Source organism: Mirounga angustirostris, unplaced genomic scaffold, assembly GCF_029215605.1.
Source record: "Mirounga angustirostris isolate CCGP_5_RB_7025 unplaced genomic scaffold, mMirAng1.0.hap1 SCAF_1, whole genome shotgun sequence".
Lineage (NCBI taxonomy): Eukaryota > Metazoa > Chordata > Mammalia > Carnivora > Phocidae > Mirounga > Mirounga angustirostris.
In genome coordinates this window covers 195,113,419-195,126,669 of record NW_026991709.1, presented here as the reverse complement: position 1 = coordinate 195,126,669, position 13,251 = coordinate 195,113,419, and the positions used below count along the sequence as shown (strand labels likewise).

The window sequence follows — 13,251 nt, the reverse complement described above, 5'->3', positions numbered from 1 at the left end:
ACCTTTTTGCTTCTGTAGGACGCAGGGAACTCAGACGGAGCCAGAGGCCAGAGCAAAGTGCAATCCGCCCTTCCCAACGTAGCCACCGCACAGCCTGAGGCAGAAGGCTGGGGCAGAGGGCACAACTCAAGTGTAGGTCAGGTCCCTGAAGGCAGGACACCACCAATCCCAGGCTCACGGCCTGAAAGAGCCCCTAGTAGGAAAGGGAGCAGAGTGGGGGATGGAGAGTGGGATCAGGGGAGGGGCTGTCGGGTGTGCGGCACTCCGTGGTCCCTGACACCTGGCACACAGGCCCCATTCCACTCCTTGAACGACGCTGCACCACCACCTCTAGGCCATGGTGGGCTCCGAAGCAGGTGCTCTGTGTTTATGCACATGTCCTGAAGACGGGCACAGGGTCCCATCACCCCTGAAAAGGAGGAGTGGCCAAAAGCCAGACAGATGTGGCTTTAAGTCCTGTCTCTGCTTACTATCTAGCCAATTGACTGTGTAAAAAAAAGGGGGGGGGGGGGGCGCTGCCAGGTTGGCGTCAGGATTAAACGAGAAGCAACTGGTGGAAGGGGCTAGCACAGAACACGTGCTCAGGAAAGCGACTGCACTCAGTGGGCCCTGACCTGGCCCCTGCCTTCCCATTCCTCCTCTCTGTCTACTCTCCCGAGGCCCAGCACTGAGCCACCCTGTCTTGGTCTCTGGGTCTCTGAGAAGTATGTGACCTTAGGTCTGCCATCTGCAACCTGACCTCTCCACAGGGGCCCAAATACTAGGAGGGTCCCAGGATTCCCTGACCCTGCTGTCCTCCCTGGGCTGACTCCCCCGTGCTCTGAGTGCTCCTCTCTCTCTCTTCTGCCTCCCCATGGTTCTGTCCTCCCTCCACAGGCTCCCCAGCTTCTATGCTGCGGGCTCTCTGGCCCCCTCCCCTCCCAGCCCTCACCCCCCAGTCCTGCCTGGCCTCACCATTGCTTCATAGAACAGAAGTGTCCTCTCCTCTGGGGCTCCTTACTTTCCTCCCCCATTCAACTGTCGATCTCCCCTGCTAACTCTGTGACTGGTCTTCTAGATGTGTCCCTTTCCCCATTTCTACCACCAAACTAGTCGGAGCCTCAGGACTGCTTTCCTGTGCTAAGGAGACTGCCTCCTAACAGGCCTCCCTTCCAATTGTCCCAGCCACCCACCTGCGCTTCCTTCCACCTACACTGAGCACTAACATTGCTGGGCACACAGCACTGGACACTACAGCCCGGGCCTTGCCCTCAGCGGACTTTCCATCCAGTACTCTGCATGTCATTTCACTTGCCTTAAAACACTGCTCTCTTCTTTCCTAATCTTACGCATCTCTGAATTAAAATACATCTTTTGGAAGAGATGAACATATGGAGAGTATATAAAATTCAGAATACATTCTTTTGGTTAGCATTTGGATGGTACATTCTTTTTAATTCCTTTTTTTTCAACATTATATTTAAGATGGGTCTACTGAAGGCAGCATATAGGGGAGATTTCCCCCATAAACCTGGCTCACAATTGTAGTGGGTTGAATGGTGGTCTCTAAAAAGATATGTCCAAATCCTGACCCCCCCCCCAAATCCCTGTGGATGTGACCTTATCTGGAAAAAGGGTCTTGGCAGGTGTGATTAAGTTAAAGAACTTGAGACAAGATCATCCTGGATTAATGAGGTAGGCTCTAAATCTAATTACAAGTGTCCTCTGAGAGAGTAGAAGGCACAGGGGAAGGAGAAGTCCTTGTAAAGACAGAGTCAGAGACTGGAGTCTAGCAGCCACAAGCCAGGGAACCTCTGAAGAGGAAGAGATGGGGAAGGATTCACCGCAAACTCACTGGAGGGAGTGTGGCCCTGCCAACAGCTGGATGCTGGACTTTGGGCTTCCAGAACAGAGAGAATTTCTGTTGTGTTAAGCCAAGAAGTTTGTGATTATTTGTACAGCAAATGTAAACTAATAAAGCATTTTTCTTTTTCTTATAAAAAAATTTTTTTTGAAGAGCACAAACATACTCAGTGAAGTCTCCCGTCCATCTGCAATGCCAGGTCTTGCTTCACTTCTCAGAGCCAACCACAGTCACCCAGATCTTGTGCAGCCTTCCAGAGACACACCAGGTGAGTCCAAAGAGGGATAGATGTCTCTTCAAAGAAAGACAGTCGCATACTCTGCACGCTGCTGGACCCTCGCTGCTCTCACTGAACGCCCCCCTCCCCGGATTGCCAGCCGGACGTACTAACCGGGCCACACGGGTGCCCAGGCGCCCGCGGGGCTCGCCACCACCCGCCAACTCTGTCACGCGTGCTCTTGGCTCACAGCCTCCCTGGACGGTACAAAGCACAGTGCTCACTCCTCTAGAACCTCTAGAAGTTCTGCGCTGTTCGTGCCGCATGACAGGAAGGCAGTGATGGCTTACCCGATTCCACCTGTCTGTCCCACACCAGCAGCCGTGTCACTGACGGCTCACATAAAGCTGTGGCTCGGTTTTGCACACGCCTCTCCGAGTCAGCATCTACAGGATGGGGGCCAGGCACCCCACTTCACGCTCCCTTTCAGAGCCTCGCCTGCTGGCGCTCCCACGGACTTGCCGTGTGACAGAAGACAGCTCAGTTTTACATACAGTCATTTCCTTCCATGTCACAAGGAGGAAGACATATGAGGTAGTGTTAAAAAATCATGGGGGGGGTGGATGGGGGTGTCTGGCTGGCTTAGTCGGTGGAGCGTGAGACTCCTGATCTTGGGGGCTGTGAGTTCGAGCCCCATGTTGGATTGCTTAAAAATACAATCTTTAAAAAAAAAAAAAAAACCCACAGGAGTTGGAAAGGGAACACTTACCATGCAGTCCTATTTAGAAACTGAGTCATAAAAAAGCACAACTGTTTGGAGATTAAACCACACAATTTAAGAGAGCTGTTTGGTCCATGCCAGGCGCAGTGTGAGAGAAGGGAGTCCAACCTCCTCAGTGTAAAGAGTGGAGACAATGGAGACAATGGTGGGGAAGGGGTGATCTGTGCGGGGTCACCAGGTAGTCAGTAGTGGGCCTGGGATGAAATCAAGCCACCTGAGCCAGCCTCTTCCTCCAACTGGCCCTGGCAGAGACCGCAAGCCACACCCTGCCAGTTCTATAAGCCCAGGGCCCCAGTGCTCAGAAAGGATAGAAACGGTCCAGGGGAAGGGGGCGCTGAGCAAATCCACCTTCATTGATAGAACCAGCAATCAAGGAAAATGTTCCTGCACTTTCCCTGAATTATAAACAGTCAAGCCCCATCCCAAACCTCCTCAGTACCCGCTAGTGGCAGGAAAAGCCCAGAAGTACCAGTTTCTTTAGGGCAGGAAAAGGTCCCAGAAAGCCACTGAGGTAGACTGCTGGTTGCCTCCCCCAAACCCCCTTTCTTCCTTCCTAAGGACTTAGTGGCACAGCTGACAGACCACATCCCCAGATGCCCTTGAAGCTGGAGGTGGCCACGGGACTAAGTTCTAGCTGAAGACAGTGTGAAGCCCAGGGTGGACCCCTTTTCAAGGAGAAATGAAGGGCCTGGTGATTCCTATGGCAAGGAACTAAAGGCAGTCAAGCTGGTGTTAGCTTGGAAATCTAGTCCCTGCTTTATCAAAAATGTTATTATTTTAAGCAAGTCACTTTTCTGGGTCTAAGTTTCCTCAACTGTCTACTTAAGAGGGTCACTGTGGGGAGCAAAGCATCTGTGGCTGTGGCCACCAGGTTCTTTACAGGATTATTTCTAACCTTTGTGACAACCCTGAAAGGTAAGGCCAAAGGGTTTGCCTTGAGGCCAAAAATAGCGTAAGATCTGCATCCATGTCTCTCTGACTGCAAAGCTCACATTTCCCCTGCTGTCCTGAGGAAGCCTAGTCCAAAGGCAACGGAGGTTCTGGTCTGGGTGTACCATAAGGGCAGAAGTTCAGGGCCTCCTGACTCCAGTCTTCTTCCCCTTAAGCCCTCCCGCACATGAGCTGGAATGAACTGAGCATGACGCCCCTCGGTCAAGCCTTTCAGTGCGTGCCCCACCTCCCCTTCCTCAGGGAACACAATTCAGGCTTTCTGGCTTGGCAAACTGCGCCCTCCCCATGGCCTGGCACCTTCCGTCTTGGTCCTGTCACTCACATGGTCACTTTGGCTTGGTAGGGCCCCCATGTTTAACTCTCAGGCATCCGACCAGATTCAGTTCAGGCAGCTCGAAGATTTGCCTCCTTTGCAGTAGAGTTAAGCATCCCTCCGTCTGGCTCCCCAAAGCCTCCTACGCATCCTACTCTGCATGCCTCTGGATTGATATTTCACATGCGATATTGAGGATTTGTCTGTCTCTCCTGCCAGTTAAGGAAGCAGACAGAGACCCTGTCTTATTCATGGCCCTGTACCTAAAGGAAGCAGGCACTTAACCACTGACCGGAACAAAGGGAGCGGAACACACTAGAAGAACACTTGAGTCAGAGGAGGCAACAGCTTAGGGCATGGAGTGCAACCTTGGTCCCAAACCTCGCAGCAACACTTACTGTGGGGATATGGGAAGCTGTTTAACCTCTCTGGGCCTTACTCTGCCCCTCTGGAAAATGGGAGGATTACAGCAGCCGCCTCCTACGAGTCTTTAATGAGACAACATATGAGAGTACTTAGCAAGTAACGCGGCGCCGCAGAGAGCAATAGCGCACAGCTAAGGCTCACCTGCACTGCCCTCTAGTCTTTCCCTTTCCTTTCATGTTACAAATCACTGTAACCAGTTTGGAAACCAAAGAAAAGTTATCTAACATGTAGCCATCCAAGTACAACCAAGCCCACTGGTTGTCACAGTGCCTTCGTTCTGGTTGCAAAGCTCCTCCTGCCTTGTGCCTCCCATGTGGGACCGGAAGAAGCTGGGCCGGGCTGCGCTCTGTTCCCTGGTCATTAGCCTCCGTCAGCTCTCACCAAAGGTTGGTCACTCAGAGAATTCCCCAAACGCGGGGGGGGCTCCACCTCCAAGGCAGGATGCACGGGCGAAATGCCGAAGGACCGGCAGGACAGGTGCCCATGACCACTGGCTGGACACGGCTGGTTCCTGCTCTGCCTCGCACTGTTCTTGGCTGATTAGAGGAGACCCACTGTGAAATCAAGTCCGGGCGTGCAGAATTTCTTCCTTAATCACTCGCAGTCAGGAAAAGACTAGAACCGATATGGCACTGATTCAAGAAACACCATGACACAAGACACCTGTCCCCAGACAGCGATCCAGAAGGAGGAGCAGGTCGGAGCTGCTGCCCATGCGGGCAGGCTGACGGGCACCCTGGGATTCAGCACCTTTCGGCTCTGCTGCCCACTCTGGGCGTCCTGGCCTTGATGCCAGTCCCTCGCTTGGGCCTGTCCACCAGGACGGAGTGCTGCAGGCCCTGGGCCTTTCTCAGTCCCCAAGCCACCTGCCCAACCTGCCTGCCCTGCACCCTGATCCCTTCCGCTGTTACGCGGGGAAGCAAATCAATAAACCACCACCATCCTGTATCAAGACATCTTGTTATTTTTTTAAATGGTAGATATATTTTTAAAAGTTTTTATTTAAATTCCAATTAGTTAACAGAATGTAACACTAGTTTCAGGTGTACAACGTAGTGATTCAGCACTTCCATACATCACCTGATGCTCATCATGACAAGTGGCCCTTCTTCATCCCCATCCCCTATTTGACCCATCCCCCCACCCACCTCCCCTCTGGTAACCACCAGTTGGTTCTCTGTAGTTGAGTCTATTTCTTGGTCTCTTTTTTCCCCTTTGCTTGTTTGTTTCTTAAATTCCACATATGAGTGAAATCATATGGTATTTGTCTTTCTCTGACTGACCTGCTTAGAATAATATTCTCTGGCTCCATCCATGTTGTTGCAAATGGCAAGATTTCATTAATTTCTATGGCTGAATAATATTCCAGTGTGTGTGTGTGTGTGTATGTGTGTGTGTACCACTTCTTTATCCATTCATCAATCAATGGACACTTGGGCTGTTTCCATAATTTGGCTATTGGAGATAATGCTGCTATGAACACTGGGGTGCATGTATCCCTTTGAATTAGTATTTTTGTATTCTTTGGGTAAATACCCAGTAGTGCAATTGCTGGATCGTATGGTAGCTCTATTTTCAACTTTTTGAGGAACCTCCATACTGTTCTCCAGAGTGGCTGCACCAGTCTGCATTCCCACCAACGGTGCACGAGGGCTCCCTTCTCTCCACATCCTCACCAACACCTGTTGTTTCTAAAATCAAAACATTTTAATGGTGGAAGTTCAGCGCCAAAAAAGGTTGATGGAAAAGCTACCTCTGAAGAGAGACCTTTCTAGTGACCCTCAAAAATCACACCCCATGGGCCAATACCATTGCCCTTTTGATCACAGGGCGGACATTCACCCTGGACAGAGAGAAGGCTGAGTCAGCTGCGTCCAGTCAGAGAGCAGAGAGCAGGCTGCATTTGCTCACTACGCTCAGCAAGCGCCTCGTCCGAGGAGAAAGAACTGTGAGAGCCCCTAGGGAACGGCAGGAGCCAGCGTGAGCCCGCCTGGGACTGTGGCGTTCCCGCCTGACGCCAGCCCCACCTCCGAGCCTTTTCCTGGGGCCGAGCCTGCAGAGGCCACCTGCAATGGCTCTTGCCACAAAGCGTCCCGCTCAGAGTCACACTGTTTTATGTAGTAAGACACAACTATCCGTTCATTTATTCATCCATCTGTCCATCCATCCTCCACACGGCTGCTGGTGGAGGTCTCAAAATGTCAATAAAATTATATCACCCACCGCTCCACTTAAAACTCCCAAGACACATAAGTGTGTCAAAAGTCACACCTTATACTGTAGACGTGTGCATTTTACTTTATGTAAATGATACCTCCATAAGAATTTTAAAAACAACAAAACGAACCCAAAACCCTTCCATGCTTTTCCACAGCAGCTAGAATAAAATGCAGGCTCCTTCTCGTGGCCAAGGGACCATAATGACATAGGGCTCTGTCTGCTTCTCCAGCCTCATCCCCTCCGGCCTTCTCTCTACACACTGCACACACCAAGCTCCATCCTGCCTTAGCACCCTGGCTCACACGGCACTTCCTGTCTGGACACTCTCCTCCTTTCTATTCTTGTCGCAGCTCCCAGCTCACCTCCTTGGAGGCCTCTCCGGATCCCCGCACCCCCAGCTGTGTACATCCTGGCCTGCTTCCATCCTTCACTCGCGTTTCCCACTTCTGTTTTCTTCTCCCCAATTACTCCTCTCGTCTCAGAAAATTTTTTTAAGATTAATTTGAGAGTGAGCGCGTGCACACACACATACACACACATATGAGTGGGGGGCGGTGAGGGGCAGTGGGAGAGAGAGAAGCAGACTCCCCGCTGAGCAGGGAGCCCGATGAGGGACTCGGGACTCGACCCCAGGACCCTGAGATCATGCCCTCAGCCGAAGGCAGACATTTAACCCACTGAGCCACCCAGGCGCCCCTCACCTCAGAAATTCTTATGTGCTTCCTTGACTACTGTTTTCTCCCCCTAGAAACTAAGCTCTGCAAGACCAGGAACTTTGGTTCTGTTTATCCCCATACTCCTGGCATCGAGAGGGTGCCTGGCTCTTAAAGGGTAGCTAAACAATATTTGTTGAACAAAGGAATTCATTCAGCCTGTCACTTAAGACATATTTATCGAGTACTGTCCAGGATTTATTTTTAATTCAGTAAGGTCCGTGAATTTGCACAAAGGGTTCTCCCAGAAGCTTAGCTTGCAAGCCCTTCGTCCTGCAACAGGACAAAATTGCTTAGCCCTTTGGTTTTGGACAAAGTAATCTGCCAGCAAGAATACCAAAGGACAGCTACCCAAAACCTCTCTTCCTCCTCACTGGCCACAGGGCAGGGAGAACCAGCCAAAGTCTCCCTCACCACATTTGGCCTTAGAAAGAATCGGACAATCTGGGTTTGTAAACAGCTGAAGCGCTCATGAACATTTTTTGGTAAGGACCAGATGAAGCCAAGGTGCACAGTTAGCCAGCTTTAATCCTCCTACATGGAGGTTCTGCCAAGGGCTGAGAAAGAAATGAGAAAAAAACCTAAACTCTCTAGCAAATAATATGCTTAGCTCTCTAAACATGGGGCTCCTTAGGACGGCAGCTTCCCCTGGAAGCAGGGCAGCTGTGCCATCTCCTGACGATGGTGACCTCAGCAGGGCCGAGGGGGCACTGTCACCGTGCAGGCGCTCCACGGGGCTCTGTTCGATGGAAAGACACATGAATGGCTGATAAACACCCAAGGAAATAGGCAAGCTCAATAAGGTGGGTTTTAAAAATGCAAATCAATAATTACTGTCTGCCAGATTAGCCAAGATGAAAACACTGGGGGAGGATATTAGGCAACAGGGACTCTGAAGTTGCTGGCGGACAAGTAAATGGGGATGTGTGGGGGAGATTTGTGCTCTTGTCCCCGGAGCCCCCAGTTGAGAGGGGACGTCTGGTTGGTGTCCAGGTAGCCACGGTGAACGGAGACCTCTGGGAGCCGGGGACACGCTGGAGGTGGAACGAACGAGGCCTCCAGCACGCAGAGTCTGAAGGACAGGAGGAGTAGGAGAGCTGCAAATATTCCTAAAGAAGGAGGGCTTGTCAGTGTAACTTCTTCCTCCACACTGACGGAGGCGCCACACGTAAATGGGCTGTCCTAGGACAGTGTCCCTGGGCTGCTGGGGAGCCTCCAGGTCTGGGGAACTCTGAGAGACACCGCACCTGTTCCCGCCCTGTGTCACCCCTGCACTGCTGACCAGTACTCCCTGGCCCTAAATTTCGGAATTTCATTTGACCTCACAGAGGATGGAGATGGGTGTGGTTTTTTTACCTATCGACCCACAGATGACTTGGAAAGTTGCAGTGGGTATCTATTATGATTTTAACTATTTATACACCATGACCCAGAAACTCCACTCCTAGGATTTTCTTCTTTAACTGCACTCACACAAATGCCCACAAATCTGTATAAAAGGGTGTACTGCAGCTATGAGCATAGAGGATTTAGAAACCACCTAAATGTCCATCAATGGGGGAAGGGGGTAAATGTAAATTATCATCCAGTGGAAGTCACCATTAAAAAGTGAGGCAGAGAGGGTACCCTCGCAATGGGTGGATTTTATGGCATGTACCTTACACCTCAACAAAGCCGTTTAAAAAGTGAGGTGAATCTATCCGCATTGATACGGAAAAATGCCCACTTTAAACGGGGAAAAAAGCAAGTCACCAAAACAAACCTACTTTGATTTTTTTTAATGATACATACAAACAGAAATTTCAAGGCACACACATTAACTGTTACCTATGGTTAGCTCTCTAGAGGATGGAATTATAGGGAACTTTCACTTTCTATGCTATGTATTTCCATAAAGTTTTAGTTGTTTACAAAGAGCATGCATTACTTTTGTAGTTAAAAAAAGGTCTTAAAAATGGTTACTTGGGGGGAAAAAACTTCTGATGCTAAAAACATTAAATAATTTTAAAAATGACAAAATTACAATTTTGCACATTAGGTAATTAAAAGCCTTAAAACCTAACTCATTAGCAATCTCCTCCTGAGAGAAAAGCTTCCAGCAGGCAGAATTCACTGGAGACAGAAAGCACCTCCACCTCTGCAACCTCATGGCTAATCAAACAGAACAGGACACGGCCCCAGAGCCTGCATCTCTCAGAGGTAACACATGCAGCCCCTGGCCCAGCCCCACCTCGCAGGGTGACCCATAGCTCAGGCAGCCAGAAGCTTGTCTGGGCACTGCTTCCTCTGGTCAGAGGAGACACCCGCCAGCCCCGTCGTGCAGTGATGAGCTACACATTGCAAGATGGATTTTCATCCTTGTGACCCAAGGCTCTGAAGTGATTCCAGCTGCTTAGGGTGATCCAAACTCAGCAGAGAACAGAACATATAATGGGTACAGGGAAGGCTCCTCTTGACATGGTTTTTACACCTGGAACCTGGAAGGAAAGGGTACAGATCCAGCCACACATCCACCCATCAAGAGTTAAACATAGAAGCCAAAGGACTGAACACAAAGTTGCTGACTCACTTAACTGGGTCATTCAACTCCGAGAATTTCACTAGGAGAAAAACCCCAATGTACTACGTTTCATTCAGAAAGATGACCGCACTCACCCTCTGACCTCCTACAGGCCATATCCTTTAAGTACCATTCCCAGACAGTGGTGAAGGGGCCACCCAGCCACCCACCTTGCTCAGTTGGCAGCCCTTGTGAACACTCTGGGTCCCCAAACGTACCTTGAAGAAAAACAGCCTTGTCTACTACCCACACCCAAAATGCATAACTTACTCAATGGAGTTCCTAGGAGGATGTCTGAGAAAAACCTGATCAGATAAGCCTTCACCGGCGTGCGGAACACTGAAGGCTCTGGGCACTGGACATTAATTGACCCAGCCGCTCGTCATGCCCAGCCTAAGAGGCAGACGGTACCATCCCAACTTTCGGATGAAGAAACTGAATCTCAATGCAGGTAAGGAATTTTCCAAAGTCCAGGACCAGAACCCAGGCCCCACTGCTGATCTTCAACACCCCCCTCCCCATTAAACAGGTTCCAACATCGGTCTCACTGAGCTTGGCCTTTTGGTACAAAAACGTAAAGCTTGTGAAATGCAAAACTCTACATGCAATCCAGACAGCACTATCAAAAGTCAAAAACAACCTCCCAAGGAGAATTAGCTCAGAAAATTTATATGCAGATGGACAGACAATTCAAGAACTTTACCCTACACTGAAGGTGGCTAGCAGTGTGTATGTCTACAAAGCATGCATGGTCCAAAATTCCAAGGCTGGGGGTAAGAAGTCAAGTGTTAACTCAGGTTAATCTTGGGAAGGTTTGGCTGTCAAAGTTCATCAGGACAGGGAAGAGGCCACACTGGCTGAGGCCATCCCAGATCTCCTTTGTCAAGCCCTGCCTCAGGCTGTGCTGCCACCACTTGGCCTCCCTCAGTACAGATCTGGCTCTTGCGCAACCCTGCTCCTCAGGCCAGCCCAAGCAGTGGGCAGGAGGAAAGCCCTGCATCTCCCAAGAGTGTGCAACCCCCTCCTCCATCACCATATTCCTCCGCCACCTCCCACTAGCCACTGCTCCAGGTTCTGTGCTCCTGGGCTGTCACGGCTAAGTGGCACAGCTGGGAAGGTGGGTTCACAGGAGAGAAGAGTTCCCTTTCTCGTGCCACAGTCTGGAACAAATCCCCTGGGCAAACCAGTGAGCTTCTCTAAGTGTGTCTGGGTGGTGTGGGGAGGAGGCAAAGAAACAGTAGCAGGAGACTGCGCAGTGGTGGGGAAAGAACGAAGGCCCGGGAGGCAGGACACTGGGTTCAATGCCTGACCCAAGACTGGCTGCGAATCCCTCCAGGATTCTTGTCTTGTCTTGTCTTGTCTTGTCCAGGAGTCTTGCATTAAGTTACCTGTATTTTTCCAATTCTATTAACAGACAGTAGGGTGTGCACTGTTCTACCTCCTCAGGATCACCTGCTATGGAGGTCAGTGAGCCAAGGTGGGCCTCGGTGAGCTTACAACTATTCAGCAGCCCCATGCACTGGGTGAAGCATCTTACCAGCTCACTTAATGCTCATACGAACCCATTAAGACAGGTAATCACCTCCCTCATTTGGGGCACAAGAAACAATCTCCGAGCATTCACACATCACCTGGGCTGAGGCTGAGGCTGCCCAGTCATGTGGCATGGTGGTCTCTGAAAGAACAAGGCATTCACCTGGCAGAAGGCTCTTCATCTGGGACAGGTGGGGGCTTTGCCCTTGAATTTTATTAGTGGAAGTGAATTAATAAGCACCCTCAGCAGAAAAATTAATAGAAGACCAGCTCTTCTCTTGATATCAGAGTCACAAAACTACAGTTAAGACCTTTTCCCTAGCTTCTCAATCCAGGGTAGTTAGCACCCAGAGTCTTCTCTTTTCCAAAAATCCAAGGGGTGTAACCAACCAGAACCTCAGCAGAAGAGAAGCGACAAACTTCATTTCCTTAGCCCCAAAGCCTGGGAGTCAGGGGGCAATGCAGAGGGCAGGTGAGGAAGCCCTCACCCTCCAATAATAAGCTGACCTCAGGGGGCTTGTGACCTTAAGTGCCCAGATCATCAGGCCCGAGGAGCTCGGACATCTGAAGTCCTCCTTGGCGGGCAGGGGCAATCCTACTCACGGTGGTCTGGTGGATGCTTCAGGTGCCTTGGGTTCTGCTCACAGCGATTTCTCCTTTTCTTTACATAAAACAGGTGGACAGGGTGAGAGGAACACCCCAGCAGTGTGTACACCAGTAAAAGAGGAGGAACGACATGAAGGGACCATGGCCCTTAGGACGGGGAGCCCCAGGCTACCCTAGGAAAGGTGGGTCTGAGTCAAATTAGGATTCCTCAACTCCCAGTGCTCACTCTGTCCACCTGCCTGCTAGGACCCCTCCCATTCTCCTCTTGTGAGGGTACTAACCAACTATCGTCCTTCTGTGAGGGCACTAACCAACTATCATCGTGTGGCATGGTAGTCACAAGAGACACTTTCAAAGTTTTCTGCATCCCTTGTCCCATCACGCAGACTGCAGAGTGAGTGGTCACACGGATGAAGGCTAGGTAGGCAACCTGGCTAAAGAGCAAGTAAGTCAAAGGGAGGTCTGCCTGCATCTCTCTCCTTGAAGGCACCGAAAACGACAGCTACAGGTACTGAGGGAGAGCTGCCTGCAGAACATGGGTTTTGGAGAGGGGCTTGCTGGGTGCTGTTTTGGGACTGACTCACAACTGTGTCGTCCTTGGTTCCAGCCTTCTTAGAAGCCTAGAATGAACTTAAATGAATCCCAGAAAATCACAATGCCCTGGCCCTGCTATTTACCATTTCAAACAGGCCTGCCTATGTCAGCTCTTGATGAGAAAGGTCAGACACAACTCATGAGGCCCTGGAAGAAAAGGAGGCGTAGGGCCCTACCTGTCCTTAGACCCTCCAACACAACAGCACTGCCAGGGAATGTGCTTCCTTTGGGCTTGCTGGTCTACCAAGCTACCTGCAGGAGACTTAATAAGCTTCTTACCACACCCAATGCCATGCAAGAGAAGCCAGAGGCTGTACCACTCACATGGGCCGGCAAGTACAGAACCCAAAGAAAGCAGAGCACTCTGTCAGGAAACGACCAAAACAATCCAACACAAGAATCAGGGGAGAGGTGACCACGCCTACATACAGGCTAGGGGCAAGGGAAGAGCAGGTGGGAGAGGGAGAGATTGAGGCTCTGGGCAGTGAACAAAG

General features: G+C 50.6%; 1 protein-coding gene across 2 annotated transcripts in view; it reads right to left on the bottom strand.

Moving 5' to 3' along the window:
- The window catches only part of STIMATE (STIM activating enhancer), a 50,953-nt gene that overhangs the window by 21,338 nt on the left and 16,364 nt on the right, over positions 1-13,251 (bottom strand). The gene's annotated exons all lie outside the window — the stretch shown is intronic.